Source organism: Anarrhichthys ocellatus, unplaced genomic scaffold, assembly GCF_004355925.1.
Source record: "Anarrhichthys ocellatus isolate YVR2014 unplaced genomic scaffold, GSC_Weel_1.0 scaffold2, whole genome shotgun sequence".
Taxonomy (NCBI): domain Eukaryota; kingdom Metazoa; phylum Chordata; class Actinopteri; order Perciformes; family Anarhichadidae; genus Anarrhichthys; species Anarrhichthys ocellatus.
In genome coordinates this window covers 4,336,873-4,353,957 of record NW_022280032.1, presented here as the reverse complement: position 1 = coordinate 4,353,957, position 17,085 = coordinate 4,336,873, and the positions used below count along the sequence as shown (strand labels likewise).

At 41.3% G+C, this 17,085-nt stretch overlaps 1 protein-coding gene across 3 annotated transcripts in view; it reads right to left on the bottom strand.

Annotated features, from left to right (window-relative positions):
- Positions 1-17,085, bottom strand: part of lingo1a (leucine rich repeat and Ig domain containing 1a) — a 102,512-nt gene that overhangs the window by 5,088 nt on the left and 80,339 nt on the right. The window contains exon 1 of one of the 3 annotated variants that reach the window (XM_031868891.1): positions 16,157-17,052. The exons of the other annotated variants lie outside the window; for them this stretch is intronic. The gene's annotated coding sequence lies outside the window, so the exon portion shown is untranslated. Of the gene's footprint in view, positions 1-16,156; positions 17,053-17,085 lie in introns of those variants that run through there. 3 annotated transcript variants of the gene reach the window in all.

Sequence of the window (17,085 nt, the reverse complement as noted above, 5' to 3'; positions counted from 1 at the left end):
CATAATAAGATCTAGAGTCGTATATTTTCTGACTTCTCACTCTCTATTTTTAAACATTGTGGCTACATGTTTAACAGGTTTTATGCTCCCACTTGAGGTAAGTTGATGTAATTGCTTTCTGTCCTCAAGTAGCTTTCACATACGTGTTATCGCTCCACTAAATCTTGTTCCATGCGTTTGAATGAGGCTGTCTGTCATTATTTAGTTCTACACAATAAGCACAATCAAACATACGTTGGAAGGGGTATTGTAACCACGTAAGCATCACCCAAAGCTTTAGTTTACCTGTCACAAGACATCACTCCTGAGCCGTGTTAAATACCTGTAAGCTTGTGGGAAAGCCCTGAGATAATGCTGAAGTTATCTGTAGCACAAAGTGTTAAAAGCCTTTAAAGCCCATTCCTGCTTAGTCAGCTGGCGGGCAAATCCCGAATGGACACTGTTTACTATTTGCATGACTTTTACAGTCTACCTGAGACAATTTGTAGTGTGCAGATTCCACTATTACCAATATCCTCCTTAAGTGGATGTAACAAAATGGGCAGTATGCCTATTTTTGGTATTCATTTTAAACCAACACTATATTACACATAAGCATTTTATATATTATATATCAATATAATATATAAAATGCTTATTGGTTCAATTCTCTCCAATAAGAAGCAGCTTGGAGTTATCACACAGAACATGTATATTGACAGCCACACTTTGGCTGAATCCAACTTAACCAGGACACCCTGACCTTTAGCTCCCCAAGTAGGATCACTTTCACAGTGCTATAATGTCGCGGAGCCGAATTTCGAGAGAAAGGTTACCCCTTGTGTCATTGAGAAGCTGAGCTGCCTGGTGAGACTGCCGGCTAGGGCTGTGCCTGTGAAATGGCAGGGCTTAAATGTAAGCCGATGCCCGACAGATGGACAGCAAAGCCCTAATCCAGGAGAAGAAGCTGGCTGGTGCAACAAGGTGCAGAATTCCAACAGAGTGGCCAAGCTGTTGTCCTGAACTCTGCCATGAAACCTGTTGACATGTTCCTCCTGAACTTCAACTCCAAAAAGGGGCATATATTGTCTCTGTGCAGGTGCTCTGCTTACTGATGTCCAACTCCACCACACGGCTGCAAATACATTTTATGAGAAAAGTTTGTATCTAACAAGGCACGCATCAACAGTCTTTTATGTGCAGCATGTATTCATGGATAGATGCGTGAGAGGTCATTCTAGTATTACAGTAAGTCCACCATCCTTGTTATACAAATGAGGCACAAACTATAAAGCCTTACTTCTCCTTTTCTTTCCCTCTGCTGTACACGGCTCTCTCTTGCAAAAGCAATATTGATTGAGTAAGGTTTAGAATGATTAAAGGTGATGATAATAATGCATTGGAATTGGAACACCCCATAATATGGCCTCCAAAATGACCAGTTTATTTACCCCTCTAAAATATTGAACATTATGAACGTCAGGAAGGTTGAATGTTGTACTAGACTGCATTAGCTTCACTTTATTTATTATTTTTCCTGAAAGCTCCCAACATTCTGGACGTGTAAGAATTGGTTAAAAAGGGTAAAGTTGATAGAAGTTTTCTGAACCAGAGGTGATACAGATGGACTGATATGTCCAAAAAACGCTGTTATTCATCCATTTTTGTTTTTGTCAGGGTCCTCGAGCCTTTAGAAATTGAATCCCTAAAACTATATGGACTGTTGACCCTTTGCTGTGACCTTATTGACTGGTGTGGGTTGTAGGAGAAGTGATCAATTAAATGATATTATGATCATAAGATAACTGGTTTTATTGTATTTACGTTGTGTTCATGTTTGCAAATAATAATGTAAATTGGACATAAATCTGAAAATAAGTGGGATTTCACCTCAACAGGACATGTTTACTGGCAGAATAAAAAAATAAAAAAACACTGCTAATGATAATGGCAGTCATTTCTAAATGGGTGACACTGTGTGCAGAGATCAGTAGTCTAATGATTGTGGTTGCTAAAACTCTGGAAGTCATGTTTCCTTGCAAGTTCACCCAGACTGCTAATTTGGGCTAGCTCTTTACAGATGTGGTTGGGTGTTATGAAAGAGGGTCTGTGTGTCCTTATATGGTGTTCCATCCTTATCAAGCTCATTAGCCTCGTCTCCCCAGCTCTGTTCAGAGAACTCATTTTTGGTTCTTAAGGAGACGTATTTTCAAAGAGTATGAACTGAATGTCAGGCTTTTATAAAGTGGATGCAGGATTTAGCATCCCAAAAAAAAAGAAGCCTTCCGATAGTTATGTTCGGGGGAATAACACAAAAACTTTTAACAGTATTGATGTGTGTGATTCGACAAAAAATACAAAGTTATATATTTGGATAACCATCTGACTTTGCTACCTTTTTTAAAAGGCTACAAAAAAACTACGTAATGCTGACAAAATCAAAGATGAGAGTACTTTCACTGACAATGTTTGTATGAATAATATGGGTTTTCTAATACCTTCTCTTGTTTATAAAGCCATTGTAATATTTCCCCTAAACTAAGCGTAGGCGGTCTCTAAACCATTAGCATTTTGGAGATGAGAGCTAAACAGGTGCACATCTTCACGGTTCATTTCATTTAGCTACAGAACAGTGAAGTAAGCTCAAAATATTATCACTTAACTATAATGCAGCCTGCATGTCCGGCGAAAGACAACATGTTATCTGTACCAAACTATTAATACATTTTGCAATACCAATAATATATTTCCTATAGCTCTGAAAACAACCAATTCAATCTCTGCTGATATACACTTGTTTAAATGTCTTCAAAGTGCCTCTATAGTGCAACAGTATTTGACTTGATTCATATTAAGCTGTGTTTGTCCTGTGCATTTATGTTTTCTTAAGCCTTGTCATGCACTTTAGCATCAAAAGTGAAACTATAACTAACTATGGCTCGGTATCTCTGCTAGCTAGCAGCTTTATAGGGCTATACTTAGCAATGCTAAACGGCAATGCTAAATGCTGACATTTAGCCGGTGTAATTTGTGTACCATGTTTACCATGTTAGTTATGTAACAGTAGGTCGCTAACAACTGCTAATTAGCACTAAACTCAAAGTACAGCTGAGGTTGATGGGAATGCCGTCAGTTTTGAAGAGACCATAAACTCATGTGTACAATGTTTACTGAGGTAATAAATCAATTAGGGTAATTTATATGTCTGTACCAGATTTCAAGAACAAACTATACATAGTAACTTTGATAAGTAGTCTAATAGAGTCAAGGGCTTGTGGTTGCCCCTTTTAACCCATTAGTATAACCTATGCACCACTCAGTGGGTAAAAATCTGACATATGTATAGAAGCTAAAGTACATTTTGAGTGTTTGACTGTTGAGGGAACAGAAAGTAACTAAGCCAAACAGCTAGATTGTGAAGGATGAGCTCCCACAGAGAGAGCTACTAGAATGGCGGTTTCCTTTTTCCCCCCTCAGGCTGAGAGAAAATGCTTCACAGGCAGGAGGGCTGCTTCTTTCTCTCACACACACACACGCACACACACAGATGCTATTGTAAAAATTCAGTTTGTCTGTGTATTTGCTTTGTCCCATATTGCCGCGCCCCCCCCCCCCATCCACACACACACTCTGAGGCCTGATCTTTTGGGTTTGGGACAACTTGCTGACACAGCCTTCAAGGCTTGAGGTGATTATGTCACGGCGGCACACGTTACACATGAACTCTTTTCCAAACACAGCAGGCGATGCCAACCTTCAGTGCTCTGGAGCATCACTTGCTGCTACACTGGAAAAACTGAAAACACTGCAGCCATGGCAATAAATGAAGGGGAAACAATAACCTAAGAAGGTCATAGGGCTTCATATTTCCGCCTGGATGCAGGTCTTGGATGAGTGTTGTAGCGTGTGGGCTCAGTCTGACTTGTTTAATTTGTTTAGTTTGAAAGATTGAGAGTCCAGCACTAACAAGGGCCTGTGAGGTGCTGAAGAAAGTCTGTTTCAAGCAATGTACCAAAGAGAATATAGATGTTTTTTTTCTTGTCATACTATTTTCTAGATCAGATTACAAACTGTTTCACTGACGACTATAAAAATGTATATAAAAAGGTAAAAGGCTATCAAATCTACTGCTGCTGCAAAAAAAAGACAAGAAAGTTTGATAAATGATTAATCATTGATGTGATTCATTTAGCAAAAATGTAAAGTTAATGTAAATATCTTTGGGTTTTGGACTGTTGGTCGGACAACCCAAGCAGTTGCTATTTGCACACATTTAGTAACTTACATCAACTTTGTATTGGAAAGAAGCTCAAAAGCTTAGAGTACTTGTTAAATCTGGAATTGTTTTTGTCCCCTTATATTTGTTCAAAAGTGAAATATTCTGAAAAAAAGGTATGTGTGGCTTTTAATGGACTTTAATATACCCATTACTTTCCCCAATTTTACCCCAGCTTAAGGGGTATTAAAACTTCAATAAAAATGGCCCCAAATACTTCTCACTCTTCAAAGTTTTGCTTATACTAAAATAAAAACTGTGACCGTTTGTACAACATAGTGTAGCAGGCTCGACATAACAATTCATATTTGTCTTTTGTTAAAGAAAAAAACAATGTTATTCAATTCCTTTGGATCCAAAATTAAGAATCTTTTCCCTTCTCTTGCATAATGTACCCGCAAGCTTCTGATTAGGAAGAAACACTGAAATCTCACCATTATTATTGTAATGAATTCAGAGGCTATTGTGCAAAAAGCAAAGGAGCTTAGGAAAATAAACACGTTCCCCCACCGCTGCTTTGATGAGCAGCCATGAGAACATTTCCTTATGCAATCATCCATCTTTTCTTCACCTATATGTGACATCTACTTGTTTTCATGCACCATTTTAAATCCAATTTTCATTAAAGGACATCTACCAAGATAATCAAACCAATCTATTTGGTTGTTAAACAGTTTATGTTAATTACCTTCTATATGTTTCGATGTATGGCTATGACAGAAAATAAGCAAATGAAGTTCACAGCCCCAAAATGAAGAATGTAAAAAATGCAGACAAAGCCGCTGTCAACTCTCTCACACATCCTGCCAGAGCATCCAAACTTATTTAAATAATCCACATTTTTGCTCAGAATTAATCATTCATGAGTGATGAGTTAATATTATGCAGCTAAATCAAGCCTGCCCTACCTCTTCCATTGCACATAAGCGTTTGCCGAGACATTGTGTCAGATTTAATTTAAGAATGACGGTACTTATGGAAATCAGAGCGGTCCTCAAGCAGTGCAATTGAGAAATAATCTGTTTTTGAAAGGTGAAGATGTTAAAATTGTATATAAGAGCCCTACTGAATATCTCCAACAAAATGAATTCAAAGGTGGAGGGAGGGTAAATGAACATTTTGCAAGGGGGATACTGAACATGTTACTCTTCTCACTCAATTTGTGAGTGAATATTTTCTTCCTTTAGATGAAGTGAGTGAATTTGATAGTCGCCTTGATAGCGTGTGTTGTATACCAGCTTATGGAACAACCACTATATCAACTCCTCCATATATGTCTATAGGATGTAGTTTTAATAGCTACTGCAAGCTACACTGGTTCCTCAATCAAGGGAGGCAACATAGGAACATGCCTTCATTTCATAATGAACAGTTAAAGCTATATCTTATCGGGTGCTAGGAGGTGCGATGTCCACAGCGTGAAGCATCTAAGGGCCATATTGACTTTAATTGTGACTGGCATCCAACCAGTGTGGCGAAGAAAATGTCCCCTTTGCTTAGCTGGCCCTGCAGCTCACAGTGAGGCCTTTAAAGGGAAATGAGCTGTAATTAGTTGATAGAGAGGTGACCCCGATGCAGAAAATGCCACACTAATACATCGGGATCAGACACCGGAGGATACTGCTGTTCCCTACTGTTGCGGAGGAGCAGCATAGATAGCAGACAAATACTGGCAAATGGGAGCTCCAACAATACAGGGTTTGTTTTCAACATTCATACTTTTATTTCAGTATCTATGTACTGGCAAAGGGATCTCATCCCTACTCCTCATATTTTGAAGCTACAGCAACCCTGTCTCCTTAAAAAGTACGCTCCCATACAACTAAACAGCACTTTCGCAGTATTAAACATGTGGTTAACGTTGTGAATTGATGATACAAAACTACTTCATTGGGTTTAGGCAATATAACTACACTGGATACAAAACTAGTTAGGCTTGGTAAAAAAAAAAAAAAAACTGTTACTGAAACAAAATACAAAGAAAACACAAAGGTTATTGTTTATGTAAAGTCATCAAAAGGGTCTTTACATAACTAAACAAAAAATTACAGAAATAGTCAACGTCAGGGTGAGTACATATCTTTGAAGGGTTTGGTACAAAGTATGTTTTTTTATGTTGTGTGTTTACGTAAACATAATGAATATTGACTGATGTATATTGTTAGTGTTTAAGCTCTCAGTATCATCTTAGAAAATGTATTGCTCTATCTCATGACCATTTTAATTCAGCTATTAGTCTTTATAACAAAATATTTCTCATGATTAAGAGAGTAAATGTTTAATATCGCTTGCAAGGACGTCTAATGGTGCAGTCCTGAACAGCAACAAGCATTCCTATTCAGGTAAGGGCTCAGTGGCATTGAACAAACAAAAGCAACAATGAACCAAAGAAAAGAAAGGAGCAATATAACAACTCCCTAGCCTCAACCTTGGTCATGTTTTCTCATTTTTGAAATGGAATTGTTAAAATAGATGCCAGAGTATCCACTGAAAGAAGGGTTCCGAAATGTGGAAGTCAAAAGATACAAATAAGGTAAAATACAAATGTATAGCTCTCAAATGCACAGCCTCTTGTATGACACTGCCTGAGCAAAGTCACTTCAGCTTACTCACGTAATATGTATCTCCTTCAGTGGTGTGGGCAAAACACTGTCTCATAAGTGCTTTATCAAAAACCAGTTGCATTATAAAAACTGCACAGCAGCCAGCCAAAGCTCTGAGGCAGAATCTGTTTCAGCACCACAACAAAACAAATGTGTTTTTTTGGGGTTTTTTCTACTACAATGTGAGAACAGTCAATAGGTAGATTTAACCTCCCAAACAATTAATGACAGGTCGGAGGTGTATCACTGACGCCTTCCTGTTCACCCTCCTATTGAAATGGCAAAGGTATACTGGCTGTTTTTTAATGTGTTGACCCAGACTTTCATCTGTTGACTTTAAACACTGAAATATAATGAGAATCGACCCAGGACAACAAGGCATTTGAAATTCACACCGTGCTTGTTCTTGCACTGCCAAACAGTGACTCAGGATCCCTACTTCAACCAAAATGAATCACCTGATTGTGTATGCAAACGAAATGGCGCCTGTTGAGGCATGCAAACTGATTGTAAATGAATTGTCTAAAGGCTACACTCGACTTGGTTATTGATTTAATTGGGAAATAGGACGGACAATTGACACATACCAGCATCGAAAATAAATTACAGTATTTAGGTAATAGTGGGATTTGTTTACACATTGATACACATTGTATCTGATATATAAGCTACAGACTAAGATGTTTGTCCAAACTGAAGATACTCTACTATTGATTTTTCCAAAACCTATACCACAGCTCATCAATAAGTCTGGTAATTCTCACTTTCGGCATCCAATATTCATAATTTCCTCCTTTTTCTGACTATCATTTCACTAAAACATCCTCATGTCAATGCCTTTTTTCCCCTTCCACAATCTACAGAGTGGAGCAGCCCTGGACGACCCCACCGTGACTCCAGTGCAGAGATAGTGGAGTTTAATCCATGTCCTTTGAGAGATTGCCCAGAAAGATGAAGCCTTAATTAGCCAGATAAAACCCCACATAATAGTGCTATTGATATAGGCTGGGAAAGGAGGACTAAGCAGAGCAAAAAAAACAAAGACTACTGTATATAAGATGGCTGAGACAGGCTTGGGAGACAGTTACGAAGTAACTGCAGTGGATGGGAAAAAAGGGGGGCAGTTCAATCCGTTCACTCTAGTTCTCAACTCCAGCAAAGGGGCATTGTCTCATCTTTCTGAGCGATCCACCTGCTCCAAACTCTCTCATAAGAAGCTTAGAGAAAAATGCTGACCTTCATATAATCAAAGATTATGTGGAGGAAAACAACAACAGTTTTCTGGAGTACTTAAGCAATAGCACTCATGGGAGGTTCGAGCAATTAAAGGCAAAATTACTTGACTAAGCTGTCCTTGTATCCTCCCATTCCCTATCTTGGATTCCCTGTAGTATGAGAGGAGGTCATAAAGATAGTGAAAGGAAGAGAATCACATTGCAATAGCTCTGCTTATCCTAGGGGTACTAGAGGGAGCCGGATCTCAGTTTTAGAAAGACAATCTAGGTATTCTGCATGCTACACATGGATCAATGACAGGGTGACCCTGTGTAGTAATAGCAGATGGCTTTAGGGTTGGCAAAGACACTGCAAATCCCTCGTCAACACTTGAGCACCCCTTGAAAGAAGTTACAGAAAGAATGCATTTGGATTTTGTTCCTTTGAGCTTTGGATCCTAAAAGTAATTTTGCTAAAACCGATTTAAAATGGTAGCATTTGGAACGTTCATAATGACTATGTGTGGATTACTATCTCTTAGAATACCTCATTGGATTCTAAGTGCAACTCATATCAAAGCCCATCCAACCTCAATATGCAGAGCTAGGAAGTGAGATCCAGTCTGCCGCTCGTGCCTTAATTAATGAGAATGACTGTCTTTTTCCTCTGTGTCCCCGTAGAGCAGTGCCTTCGTTGAAGCATGCTGACAGGCGGATGATATGCTTGTGGACACACATTATAGAATTCCATCTTTGTGGTCTTGTCATGTTAGCCTTGTTGTGATGTAACTTGGATGACATTAACAGAGGAGACGTAAGCCAACAGTGCCGAAACACCGCTAACTGTGCTGAAACATCTTTCCAGATTTCTCTGTTTAAACAAAAAAAAAAACTATTTGTGCAGTCTGGATGATTAAACACGATCATATTTATGGAGTTGGCATGAGGGTGAAAAAACAGGAATGGTGGATCATCAAACAAACATTATCCTACCTGAGAGCTACAAAACAGAAAGTGTGTGGTTCGGTGCAATAAACAGTTGCACTGCAGAGGTTTAAATTCCAATGACATTTAAATGTTGCATTTAGAGCTGCAGGGTTAGTCAATTATCAAGTAAAAATACCAAACATTTTCTCAACATACTTTCTCTAATGTCGGGGTTTGTTGATTTTCCTTATTGCTGTTTCACTCATTATTGCCATCATGGTAGGAGCAAGCACAAGAAAAGGCAAAAGAGCTGAATTATTTATTATGCATTTGCATATCTACCTCGGGATCAGGGTGAGGGTTGTGTTATTGAGGGGAGATTACTCTTGAGGTTTCTTTTTAGGGCATGCTGTAAGACCAATTTACTGAATCCATTACTTCCCATCAGAAGCAATATTTGAATGCATAGAGTTACACCGTAGATGCAATTTTCTTCTTACCTTGAATTGACTAATTCTGTCATAGCAATAACTTTTGCCGTGCACATTTACACCTTCGAACAGAGCCCCTTGCGAAATCAGTGTTGAGATGGAAGAGTTAAATTGCCTGGACCATCCTCTCGCCCCACATCAGCGCTCTGCGGACCTGATCTCTCTCTCCTCCCGATTCCCACAGGTTCCCAAACTACTTTGCACATCAGTGGCAGCATGTCGCTCGCAAGTGTCCAACAAGGTCAAATGCCATTTCATTTTCTCGCCTTTGATCGCTGCCTGGCCCTTTCATCTGTCCCCCTCCACCCACCACCGCCACACACACACATTGAGAATATGACTGGCAGCAGCCACAGTTAGAATCTGTCTCTCCAGAGGTAATACACAAGCAATCAATCAACTTGAACTTGTCAAACTCGTAACGTCAGAAGTTTGCTTTTAGAGAGGATGGAAAAAAAGAAAAAAGCCCTTTTTTCCAAGCAGAACCTAAAGTCCATTTAGGTGTGGCATAAATGTCAAAGCCTTCTGCCAGTAATCCGGCTTTCCCTGACCTTAAATGAAGCTCCCTGCATTCTGTTTTCCTGAATGAAAGCTAAAAACACATTGACAACATGGGGCTATCTGCTGAACCAACCCCACCCATACGGTGAAGCTCAGCTTAGGAGGCTATGTGTCATGGTATGTTGTCCTGCACAGGTCCTTTGTGCTGTAAGCTTCAACATTGGTGATAATCAGACTTCCTAGTGGTGTTTGTTAATTGTTACTCCTCCACCTCTCTGTTTGTATCTAATAAAGGCCAAATGCCCCCCCCAGATCATTAATGTGGACATGAACACATTCAGTGACACAGCACAAGTTCCAGTATTTCTCCAAGAACTCAGATAGCCATGTCTATCTGTAGGTGAGATTATTGTTGCTGCTTCGTGTCTAGCAAATAACGTCTCCTCATGCCACCCAGTTGGGTCGATAACCTGAAATCTGACCCCTTGTTTCCTCCATGCACTTTAGCTCTCCTCCATCGACAGTATTAGCAGTTCTTTTGTTACAATATTCTGTCATTCCTTTCTCTCTCTCTCTCTCTTTGCGTTGACAGCGAGTGGGTGAAAGAAAGCCTGAGTGAGGGAGGGAGGGTGAAAGAGAGACAGACAGGGCTTCTCGGGGAGTTAAACAGAGATCGAGGGAGAGCACCAAAGAGATGGAAAAAGTGAGCTTTTAGGGAATTAAAAGCCTCTGCCCCTTTATACCTCAAAGCAAAGGCCCCTGTTGTCTTGCATCACATGATGAATGGGAGCAGGCTGTCAATGGATGAAAAGCACCTCCACGTATCTAACAAAAGGAGAGTATAATGGGCTTGAAGCACATTAAAATATTTGAATGATCGGAGAACACTTTAATCCATGTATCACAGAGGGTAGCCTTGCAATACCGTGGCAGCATTTGAAGAGGGGGGGCCCATGTTCTTAATGAATGCTAATGGGATTAGTGGCTGTTAATGGCACTTTTTGAGTGCCATGAGATAGCAACAGCAACAACACAAGTTCCACTGATATCGTAGGAAACCTGCAGCAGGTCCGGCGTCAATGACAACTTCACTTCTAAGTAGATCCTCGGTCAGCCTACTAGACAGAGGAATTGAGAGTTGAGAGTGCTAGTGCTGTACCTAAACACCGGACTCGGTGAACTCTGGATCTCGACAAGGTATTCTAACAGCTATTACATCAGGGAGGTGGGGCAGCAACACAAATCTTGTTCCTACTCATGGAAAATATAATTCGCTCCATTCAAGTGTGGCTGTGTAAGTGGAGCTTCTGTTGTCCCACCAATGGGTTTCCAGTTGCCACTGATGAGAACCGTCTGAATAGATGCTTTCAGTGGAACAGATGCAACACGTTGTAATTTTGCTGCACAATAACAATCATTACCACTGCAAGACAATTCATTCTGACTTGAGTTACAAATGCATGTGTGAATATCAATTGGGACAATAACATTCAGATGGAAAGTAAGGCATTGTAAATAACAATGGATATGGACAACACACTTAAAAAAAGTCACATTTGATGCTCCAGCTTTCGGGAAATGGGTGAAGTTAAAGAGTGCTTTTTGACACTTACTTCAGAAACTTCTATTCCGGTGTTTAGGCTTTAGTTTCCTCTCTCGAGCTGTCAGTCTGAGGGCAGCAAATGCCTCCGCCAACGTAATTTACAGCCCTCTAGCAGCTTACCAGAGTGACATACATGCTAATCGCACAATCATCTTAAAGATGGGTGTCTAAGTTTAAGTCTGCCTGGCAACAGGGGTGCCAGCATAGGGACTGATTAGTCCCTATGCAGTGAATACAAACGTCCTCTCCAGAGGGTTGGTGAACACCTTCAGTAAGAACAATAACACCTCCCCAACCCTTGACCCAACCCTCGTCCACCATTGATGACTTTTATTTTAATGACGCATCCACCAAGGGACTCCAGGTGGTTTATAGCAGGATGTGTTTCCAACCTTGGCAATGATTAGGAACTATTCATCTCTTTATTGTACATAGTTTAGAATATCATTTCAAAATGCTGGCAATGGTCAAGCAACATTAGAATAAAATCCATATGGATGCTGTATTTACGTGCAGACTTAGGAGGGTCAAGACTTATGGAGGCAAAGTAGTCTTAGCACACTCTAGCCAAGAATCCGTTTCTGCTGGCTGTTGAAAACATTTGGTAATCCAGCTTTTCTTTGTGGTCACCTTGATTTTTCACACAAGCATAAAAGCTGAAATCTCTCTCTCAAGGCACCTTTTGCAGAAACTCTCTAAAGACACTTTTCACAACACTGAGAAGCAGATCATAATTAGGTGCACTTGTACGAGCTGTTCTTACATGGATCCTTTAATGGTGAATGGTACAGGTTAATGTGAATGCATGGCGTTTTGACATTCATTTAACAGGCTGTCTTACAATCAAAATTGGTCATAATCTTTTTTTTTTCTTGCTGCTTTTGATTAGAATGAGTCCTGAAATATCTGTCAAACAGCCACTAAAAATAAATACCAAGTCACAGTAAGTTGTGGATATTTTCGCATAGCATCGACCATATTGGAACCTACTTTGTAGGTATGAATGTGGTATTTGGAGCTTTGTGACCAGTATCGTTGATATGATAAATACAATGTCACCTATTTTGTTTAAATTCTGGACTAATGTTTACAATCATTATGTTAATGTCTCCACCACCACAAGATTATGGGCAATGCAATCTGAGTTGGACAAATTGTATTGCAGAAATTACACAGTGAAAGCTGCTATCACTCTGATGAAGGTAAAATGGAGGGCAAAGCATTGGCTGCATGCCCAAATGTGTGATTATGCCGTGCAGTATTCACTGTAGGAACCCAGACTACATTAATAGATATTCAACAGAGCTTTTTTAAAGTAGCATGATTTATCTTTGAGCCGAGAGCATGAGCTTTTTGATTTTTGATCACCTAGAGGCCTGAGCAACCATTAACGTAAGAGTAAAAAAAAAAAAAACAACATTTTACGGACACTTTTGCAAAGAACCATCCACATTTTGTCCGGCATAGTTCAGCACAATAAAGTACATCTGGCAGAGGCATGCTCCATATTAATAAACAATCTCATGATTCTTCATTATAATTTGGGGGAATAAATGAAATATGTATTCGTTGTTACTGTTTTAGATCTGTGCCATGTGTTTGTGCTGCAGGTGAAAAATCATAGGGATGCACAGATCGGACTATTTAAGTCCTGATGCCGAGGCTTTCGGTATCGGCCGATACAGAGTACTGATCAGATACCAGCGTTTGTTTAACAAGCTGTATGCCTCACTGTGTGTAAGTGAGTAGGATCATTATTGTATGTGTAAAGCAATATCAGGCTTAACTTAAACTGCCTTATTAACTTTGTAAAACAAAAAATGACGAATACAAAACTATGAATTTAGTCAATTGTCGATACCTGATCTGCCCATTGTCACTGATACCTGATATGCGAGTCAGTATTGGACAGTTATCCAATGTCAGTATCGGTGTCGTTTGTGTCTCTAAAAAAAACGTACGTTCAAAGGGATTGCACTACCAAAAATGATGACGTTTAGACAGCACTTGTAGCTGCTCTGTCTGCTTATCTATGTCAAAAGCCAACCACCAAGGACAACAGTGACTTGTGAACAAGAACCTCCCTCCCCCTCCCATCAAACAGCAACTATGATCCCACCGCGGGCCTTCTGTAAACACGCCATCCAGCCCAGGGCATCGATGTATCATGGCAGTGGCATCAAGTGGAATGGCAGCCGGGTCTTATGAAGACAACATAATTGCCTTCGCGGGTGAAAACTCCCAGTGCTGTGTCATTGTACAATCATGTAGGCATCATGGCCTCACAACTGGGAGCTAATAAACACCTTGTCAATGCAGTAGGTGTCAGCTTTACACCCAGGGTGAGTGTCTCCAAGAGACTCACTCACACGTCACAAGCCAGCATTATCCCCGCTCACGAACACCATTGGTCATTTGGTGTGTTGTGAGAAGGCAAGCCTGTGATCAGTCATCACTAACGTGATGGTCCACTCCATCGCCACCCACTCCGTCTCAACTGCTCCTCTGCCCCGGTCTGCTGACAAATCCAAGCAGAAGCTGATTTTTCTTTTTCACGAGTTATTAAAATGCGGCGCAGGCACTCTTCTTCTGGTCTTATTGGTTTGCTATTCCATTCTTTCTGCATGCAATTGAATTACAAACATGCCTAGATGTAACCTTCATAGAAACATAATGCAGTTATGAGGAGCATGATTTCCCTATGACATCTGATACTCTGTATTACATCGGCCACTGTGTAGAGGCTTAGCTTATTGCAAACATTGATCAACGTGTCGTAATTCAATATAGAATGTCAACAGCAGCATAATGTAGTAGGAAAGGTGGGAGGTGTCTTTGCTACTGTGTCCTGTAGCCTACTGCAGGGCAGAGGTGAATCCTATTGAAGACTCGTAGAAGGCCAAGGTCAGCGGCCGCACATTTGTTTAATGAAGGCAGCCGGGGCGTTTGGACAAAGCAGATCAAACATCTCAGCAGCCTCCCGGCTGTTGCGAGGCAGCAATGATTGAGTCAGCAGCATCCCAATCATCAAATAAGTGAAAAATTACAGAAATATGATTTTTAGTCTGTATTTGATGTATAAAACGTAAAAAACTACAACAGGAATGTAGTGAACATTATAGGCTTCAAATGAAAAAACAGCAGGTGTGATAAGTTCACAAAAGTCACTATAGAGTGCCACAAAGAGACCTGGAGACCAAGCAGAGGGAAAACAATAATAATAAAGAGAGTGAATAACTCTCTGGGGGAAAACAGTGAACTCAGTATGGGCTATAATGCACATATGAAGCCTCCTGTGCCACACCCTTTGCCCCTGCATCTGTGCGATATCTCCAAGTGCATCAGCTATCTATCATCTTGGATGGTGAGCCCAGAAAAAGCCGGGAGAGGCTGTGCTGCTGCTGCTTGAGCTACGGGAGGCTGCTCCTGTTCTATCTGGCTGTCCGCTCCCTCCGGCTATTTATAACCAATAGAGCTACAGCACTTTATGAATGTCCGCGGGCACAGCATCACAGTCTTCTGATACTCTGCCGCAACTGTTTTGGTGTGTCATTATAAGAGGCAGTGCTGGAAAATAAAGGGGGGGTTGGGGGGTACATTTCAGGGGCCACTCTCATATTATTCTCTGCAAATGTGCCTTGAATAACAAACAGCAGACGGCGTGTGGCACCAAACACACACAAGTTTCACCCTGTGTCCTGTGCAGTCGCCGCTATATATAGATCCCATCACTGTTGTCTTGCTGAAAACACCCCCCCCCCCCCAAAAAAAGAATAATTCCAAAGTCATTATGTGAGGATCAATGAAATGCACGACTCCTTTGCAGCAGCCTGCTCTGCTTTTATACACTGCCCATCTCACAGATAGCCATCTTTTGCAGATGAATAAAATGGCATATGGGGAGGATCACGACTGCCTCACACTTCCACACAATGAGAAGTGTTATCTCAGCAGAGCCTATACATGGCCAAATAAAGGCTAGATTAAGATAACATTTTGTAATTCACCCCCTTTCCCTCCCCGCACACACACGCACGCACTCACATTCGCGGGACAATTACATTTGATTAATGGCTTAAGCCTTCTTCCTCCCAGACAAGCACACATAGAAAGGAGCAGACAAAGCAGATAAGACTGTCAAAAATGTGCATGGATAACACATCTATGAATCCATCTCGAATGTACAAGTATTGGATGCATTTTTACCTGCAGAGGACGCGCCTCACCACACACTCAAGTCCCCCGTTTGCGTTTCTGTCCTGTCAACCGATTCTGCCCCAATCAAAGAGGACTTGCAGGGACATTTCAGCCGATTTGACATCGGAATGAGATCCGGGGAGTTTTAAGAAAAGCTTCTCTTACGGATTGGTGTCGCCGGAGTACAATTCACATATGTGAGGGACGTTTTCTCTTAAAGTAGCCCAGAGAGACCGCTGCGTTCTGGTTACCCTTTCTAAAATCCTGGCCTCAGCACACATTATTAAACTGCATCGACATGAGAATAAACACTGAGAACACTAACCCCCCCCCCCCTAATTTTGCGCTCTTAATCGGATACTCACCTGCTGTATCCTTCACTGCTTCCAAGCATCCTTTCGCATTTCTCCCCGAAGGCAACTCCCAGTCACCAACACTCAAATTAAGACGCACTATCTCAAGTCCATCACCTTGAAAGACAGCTTTAGAAGAAAAAAAAAAAAAAGGCTAGAGAACAGACAGTCGTTTCACGCGGATTTCCAATGAGTTCCTTCACAACGGCAGCGCCGCAGTTCTCAGATGACAGCTGTAGTTAAAACACGCAGCCGACGGACGCATACACGGTGCGATCCTCCCTCGGTAATGGGACTCCCGGTGCTCCCTGAACTGGCGTCCGATGGCGAGTGTGGAGAATAAAGAAGCGACGCAAAAGGCAGGTAGAGAGAGAACAACTCCCACACAGTTCCCGATGCAAAGCGCGCAGTTCTCGCTCCTTGATGCAGTCTCTCCACAGCCTCGCGCTCACAACACTGTGCGACTGGCTGTCGTCAGCGGCGCAGGCAATCTGCTTGCTGAGGGGAGGGACGGAGATGATCGGCGGAACGCACTCTACCCGGTGTCCTACTCAAGTGTGTGTGTGTGGGGTAAAACTGTGTGTGTGTGTGTGTGTGTGTGCGCACTGTGTTTGCCCATATGCGTTTGTTCACCGCGCGCATGCAGTCTGTGCTTTTGCTGCTTTATGTGTTTCGACTGCGCGTTTTGTTAAGCGGTCTTATCTGTCAAGATTTGTCTGTTCTGAATCGCAGCCTCCTCTGTTAGCGCACGCACGCTGACGCGAGGATGCACGCACGGAGGACACAATTCAAAACGGTGAACGCCTTTCGAGGGTGAATTGAAGCAAAAGAGCTCGCGTTGCCCTCGCTACATGCAAATGTTTCACCGACAAGCTGCTGGCATATATAAAATATTCAATCACACTTAAGTCTCTGAGACTGGAGTGGAGACATGTGGGGTG